Here is a 7,047-nt window from a genome sequence, read left to right as displayed (position 1 = left end):
AATATGCTAGGAATATTCCAGGAATATGCTAGGAATATGCTAGGAATATTCCAGGAATATGCTAGGAATATTCCAGGAATATGCTAGGAATATGCTAGGAATATTCCAGGAATATGCCAGGAATATGCTAGGAATATTCCAGGAATATGCTAGGAATATGCTAGGAATATTCCAGGAATATGCTAGGAATATGCTAGGAATATTCCAGGAATATGCCAGGAATATGCTAGGAATATGCCATATGGAATGTCTATAAATACCTTGAGATGGCACATTAGACAATTCACCACCCAACACCATAAAACTACTCTCTCCTCTCCCTCAAAAACTTTCGGCCGAACACCCCTTGATCATCCATCATATTTTTCGATTTTGTTCTTCACATTCCAACATCATACAAGTGTCAAGTGTCACGCATAAGAAGGCTTGGTACACTCGGAGATCGAAGGACCTCATCCTCTAGCTTTTATCCACTTCATTTGCGCTTAGATTCCTCCCTAGCCTCGAGCTAGTGGTATGTTACTTAATACACCTTCTTGAACTATTTTGAAGTGGTTAATGTGATGTGTAATGATTAAAACTCGAAATCTTACAAAATGGTTCATTAAAGTCTACTAAAAACATGAAAAACGATGGTTAAAAGCTCACTAGTTGTGTAAATGTTGTAGTAATTGAAATTTGTGATTATTTAGACCCGATCTATGTTGTGGTAGCTCGGATCATCGTTTAACCCGGTTTGGTCGTGATCATGAATCATGACATAAGGTTGTTTTGAATGAAACAAGGGTTAAAGGGTGAAGCTCTACCACATACGAATCATGAACTTGTGTAAAAGCGTTTTACTTGTGAAATAGTGTTTAAAACTAGCCGATCTATGTATCTACAAGTGGTATTTTCAAAAGACCAAGCGTCAAAAGAAATCACATGTTCTAAACCGGATCTTACACAAACAAAAGTGATTTTTGTGAACAAACAAGTGTGTGGACACTTGTGTAACAAAAGTTTTTAGCAAAGAAATAATTTTCGTAAAAACTGACTAGAAGTTGTGAAACTTCATATTCTTTAAAAATAAGGTTTTTAAGAAATCAAACTTATTTATAAAGATAACAAGACTTACTAAATGTGCTAGTAAGTTACTACACAATTTTGGTAAGTATTCAAGTTCATGAAATGGGGAAAATTAGTGATTGTTGTTGATGATTATTGTTGATAATTGTTGTTGATGATTGTTGACGATTTAAAAGAAAATAAACACATGTTTTGAAAACATGGGAAACCTCCATTTTTAGGGGAAACTCTGTCAAAATTTTTATAAATCTTGACACTTAGAAAAATATAAGTTTTTGAGAAACTTATTCCCTAAAAATGTATTTAAGAGTATTACCAAGGTTTCCCTAATTTTTTGTGATAAGAAATGAGGATTTCTTCAAGCATAAAAATGGATATAAGTATGCATTTTTGAAAGAAAAATATATATATATTATTTATCACCAACTTTTGTGCTAAGTGTATACCATATGTGTTATACATGCTAGCGTATTAAGACGTAAAAAAATACACTAAATACTCATGAGGAGTATAAACATGAAGATACACATACAATATACTAGACACATAATTCGGGTGCAAAGTACAAAACACAAAAGACTTATATTTATTTGTGAGAAAATAATATAAGTAAGACATTTAGTTAAAAATATAAAATATTTTTAACACAAGAAAATATACACAAAAGTGAGTGACTGAACTTGTGCGACGCAAGTCTAGTGACTAACGATAAGAAAACGCGTATAGGTTACGACGTTAATTAAGCAAATCCGGTGAAGTTTACGACGCAAGGAACGCAAAGTTGTGAGTTCATGCTCCCCCTTTTCTTTAACTGTTTTTGTTTTACACTTCGGGGGTGAAATACATGTCACAAATTGAATATTGTTTGCATATGTTATGATGGGTACAAAAACATTCAAGTGAAACATTCCAGACCATGTCTCGAATAGGGTACCATAAGCACCATTAATCAACGTATACATTCAGACCGCGGAACAAAAGGTTAGATCTAATGGGTTTCAGGCAACCCCACTCTTGGCCTACTTCTACCAATGAGTGCTTCTGTGTCTCAGTCAAGTCGACAAAAATGCCTAGGTTTGGTGGCTTCCTATGTCGTGACATATGTTAGTGGCCTTGCAAACCACTAGCAAAACTCACACATTCAAACAGTCATAGTACCCAGTTATACATACGTTTTACGAGTTACATTCAAACATTCATTCATTCTACCAGTTTTATACTATGTTTTCATTCAAGGATATTAAACATTCAAAAACAATCACTGCATGAATTCACACCAACATTATGTTGATGTTTTTCCAAAACTCACATGTATTTCAGGTAACTAAAGGTGGATGTGCGCGTGGTCCTACGCATGCTCGTGGATGTTGCTTTGTTTATCGTTAAATAAAGTTGTAACTTTTAAGACAATATGCTATCATGTGTTGTAAACACTTAACTTATGTTTTCGGTAATGTAATGTTTAAAGTTATTTTCGAGCATATAGTATGTTTACCTTTCGTATGCAATGAGAACCTTTCATGATCACACCTCGTGCTTCCGCCGCAGAAAGGGGTGTGACAGAACCGAAAATGATATCGTCAACGTAAATCTGCACGATCAACAAATGTCCTGCCACTTCCTTTGTGAACAACGTGCTATCTACTGTCCCTCTGATGAACCCGTTGGCCAACAGATATTGGGAAAGCGTCTCGTACCAGGCTCTCGGGGCTGGGTGCAGTCCGTAAAGCGCTTTGTCCAGCAGATAGACATTGTTTTTGTGCAGTGGATCTTTGAACCCCGGTGGTTGCCCCACATACACTTCTTCTTTAATTTTTCCGTAAAGGAAGGCAGATTTGACATCCAGCTGGTACACTTTAAAGTCTTTCCATGACGCAAAAGCCAGGAAGATCCGAATCGCCTCGAGTCTAGCAACCGGCGCGTAAACTTCATCGTAGTCGATGCCTTCTTGCTGACTAAAGCCTTGTACCACTAGTCGTGCTTTGTTTCTCACCACGACTCCTCTGTCATCCCTTTTGCACTTGAAAACCCACTTTGTTTTAATTAACTTTTGATTCTGTGGTAGATCAACAAGTCTCTAAACACCCAGCTTTTCAAATTGTTGCAGCTCTTCCTGCATCGCATTTACCCAGCTATCCTCAGTCAATGCCTCTTTGTAAGTTCTGGGCTCGATCTGCGAAATAAAACACTTTAATGAGAATTCTTCTTGCAAATGAGCAACAGAAGAATAAAAACATGTAAGAGCTCGATTGATTTGGTCCCGGGTTTTGACACCACTTTGCAGATCACCAATTATTTGCTCTGACGGATGGTAAGACAATGTTCGAGGCATGAGGGTGTCAGGCACATTCACTTCCGATTGCAAGTTCGATATATCAAGATCAACGGTTTGATCCTCAACTTCTGTCAAAGTATCATTTGGTTCCTCGTCAAAGGTCGGAGCGGGTTCCGCCTCTGAGTCGTCAGAATCGTCAAATCTTGGAGCTGGTTCCTCTGGTGGTTCGTGAGCTGTTCCACTTGGTCTGGCTTCATCATTGTGAGTACCCTCGGTGGGTGGAGGAACCACTAGCGGTCTAGGCACTTACTCCTGTGATATAGATTGCTGGTACTGGTACAGAAGTGCTAGTTCCTCGTCACTCGGCTGAACCGGTATATGAAACGACTCCCAGAGCTTGTCATAATCGAAAAGGAATCTTTGTCCGGGAAGTTGTGGAGATGGAGTGTGCTTCTGACAATCCACATGCTGAACTTGTATCACTTTCCCCAAGCACGGTACGAACACCCTCTTCAATGGGCTTGCATAACCTACAAAGAAACCCTCATTTGATTTAGCATCAAAATTTCCATTCTCATCAATAAACGTACACGGAGACCCAAATGGCTCCAGAAATTCAAGTTTCGACTTATATCGGTGCAGAAGCTCAAAGCATGTCTTTTTGTACTTTTTGACAGTGAGTATATGATTCAATGTGTAGCAGGCTGCAGATACTGTTTCGCTCCAGAAGAAGATCGGTAGTTTGGAATCGGCCAACATTGTGCGAGTTGTCTCTATTAGGGTCCGGTTCTTTCTTTCAGCAACGCCGTTCTGTTGTGGTGTGTATGGCGCACTGAATTCATGAAGAATTCCCTTTTCATTGCAAAACTCGTACATTTTGTTGTTTTTGAATTCTGTTCCGTTGTCACTACGAATTCTTCGGATCGACAGCTTATACACCGTTTCCATCTTCTTAAACAACACCATTAACGACTCAAAAGTTTGATCCTTTCTTTCTAAGCACACGACCCACAAGAATCTTGTAAAGTCATCAGTCACCACCAAGCAGTACAAATCTCCACTGATGCTCTTTACATTGACAGGCCCGAAGAGATCCATGTGTAATCTCTCAAGAGGTAACCTGATCGAATTAAGTATCTTCGGTGGGTGTGACTTCCGAGTCTGCTTCCCTTTTTTACAAGCTACACAATCATCAGACAAGTGAAAATTCTTTAAGTTTACACCTTCTACCAAATCATTGTGCACTAGAAAATTCATTTTACGAACATGAATGTGGCCCATCTTTCGATGCCACATAATTGTTTCTTTTTCCGTTGCTTTTGATTTTGACACAAAACATTGTTTTTGATGAGTTGTTGGTGTTGCAACGCTCATATCAAGAATATACAGGTCGTTCTCCCGCGGAGCGCGCAACAACACCATCTCATCAGGGATTTTAAACCCCAGTTTTAAAATCACACACTCGTTCTTTGTGAAATGTACACTAAAAGATTTATCACATATTTGCGAAATGCTAAGTAAATTGTTTTCCAACTCTACGATATAGTTCACTTTCTCGAATGAGATGACACCATTCGTCAACGTTCCCTGTCCAACAATTCTCCCGCCTTGATTTCCGGCGAAGCCCACATAACTTCCATTTATAGATTTGACGTCGTAAAGAAGAGCTAGCGTCCCTGTCATATGTCTCGATGCACCACTGTCCATGATCCACTTCGAAAGGATAGACTTGGGCAGCCCCTGCAAACATCAAATCAACTTATTCAAACAATGACGCCCATGATTTCTTAACCTCAGAAACAGTACCAAACACTACATCACACTTCTCATCATTTTTAGGAAAGTTAAATGTGACATTAGGAACATCATCTTTCACAACTGGTTTTACTTTCGTGTTAATCGGGGGAAACTCAGCAAGAAATTTGTCGAGTTCAGATTCAAATTCTGCAACATCATCTTTTAAAACCTTTGTTTCATTTTTTAACGCATTTTCCATTCTTTTAACCTCGACAGATGGTTTCGACTTCGCAACCCATGATTGGTTTTCAAAAATTTTGGTTTTCGGATAAATTTTTGAAGTCTTGCGAGACTTGGAAGATTCGCCAACCTCGAAGATCGGTTTCGGCTTATCCTCCGACTTCAAAGATTCACCTCTCTTTAAAATGCGAATCGGAGAAACCATTTGTTTTTTACCTTTTGTATCAATCGGTGATTTTGGTCGAGGTTTTTGAACAGTTGGTTTTTGAACATTTGGTTTTTGAAACACTTTCTTGCATTGTTTTGCCATGTGCCCGATTTCATTACAGCGATAACAGACTCTTTTGTCATATTCGACAAAAGTTGATTTGACTATCTCCTCTTTCAACTTTTTTGCTGCATTGAAATCGTCAACGACCTTTTGACTAAAAATGTAGTCCTTTTCATCATCTACACTCGGACCGACGACAAAAATATCATTCATTTTCTCTTTCGGCTTAACCACCTGCTTAGCCGTCTTCTTCTCAAAACCGATCCCTTTGTTTTTGTTAGTGCAGAATGTCTATCGCCTTCGTCAATCGGAACCGTAGCTGAAATAGAAGTAAAAGAGCCTTTATATTGTAATTTGTAAGCAATAGGCAAGGTGGCATTATTGTAAATAAGGGGAAATCCCTTATAATCTTGTGCCTATAAATAGGAGCCTTAGGGTTTAGATTTAGGACTTTTGCCACATTAGAGCTTGGAGAGCTAGGTGCTTAGAGAGAGAAACTAGAGAGAGAAAGTGGCAAAACGTGATTCATGGAGCTTGTATTCGTCACTTCATAAATAGAATCACGTCATTAGTACGTTCTCGTGTGTTCGGTCACGCACGTTCACGGATTCCGCACGTCGAACGTGTCGATACGCAATCGATTCGGAGCGAAAAACCGGACCTACAAGTGGTATCAGAGCAGGTGCTTGGTTGCGAAGATCAAACGCACAGATTCGTACTGGATTTCATCAGAAACAGATTCGATTTTCATTCAGATTTGTCAATTTTCTTCATTTTTACTTGTTCTTCACGTTTTTGACTGAATTTTGACAAATTGAACAGGTTTCCACGGTTGAAAATTGTTGATTTTCGGATATGTTGTGCGAAACTATCAGATCTACAAGCCTACAAATTTTCAGATCTAAATTCCAAGCCGTTTGAGGGAAATCTGAAATTTTATGTTCGAAAAAGTTGTTCAACATGTTCACTGTTGATGTTGAAGATGGATGTCAGCCGATCGGCTAGCCCAGCCGATCGGCTAGCCCAATCGATCGGCCGACATCTCTAACTGTTTCAAGGCAACATTGATAATAGCATTTAAAAAAACATTTTCTTTGTTGACCCTAGCCGATCGGCTAGGACTCACCGTCATAGCATCCAATCGAACAGCATCACCGTTAGGTTAACAAATCAGCTTATTACACATCACTGTTCGATCGACCGACATTTGCACAATTCACATCACTTAAAGTCAACTTTAAATATCGGCCCTATTAAATTCAAGTGTCTTGATTGATTATCGGCCACCTCTTAGATATACATCTGACATAGTTCATTGCCCAAGATTTTTAGAATAAAGTCATATGATTTTTTTTTTTTAAAAGGGAATTGAAGGTCCAATAGAAACTTAATGAATTTCATGTGTGCTTAGAGATTGTCGGCCATATAATCAAAATTTAAAATCAATTCACGTGAA

General features: G+C 38.6%; 1 long non-coding RNA gene across 1 annotated transcript; it reads left to right on the top strand.

The window, feature by feature from the left end:
- The first annotated feature begins 309 nt into the window (after positions 1–309).
- LOC118479906 lies at positions 310–2,486 on the top strand. Its single transcript, XR_004861453.1, has 3 exons — positions 310–514; positions 1,795–1,851; positions 2,389–2,486. It is a non-coding gene; the product is annotated as an uncharacterized LOC118479906 (long non-coding RNA).
- The last annotated feature ends 4,561 nt before the right edge of the window (positions 2,487–7,047 follow it).

Source organism: Helianthus annuus, chromosome 6, assembly GCF_002127325.2.
Source record: "Helianthus annuus cultivar XRQ/B chromosome 6, HanXRQr2.0-SUNRISE, whole genome shotgun sequence".
NCBI classification, from domain to species: domain Eukaryota; kingdom Viridiplantae; phylum Streptophyta; class Magnoliopsida; order Asterales; family Asteraceae; genus Helianthus; species Helianthus annuus.
Note: the sequence above shows the minus strand (reverse complement) of the source record. Positions and strands in the feature narration are given on the sequence as shown.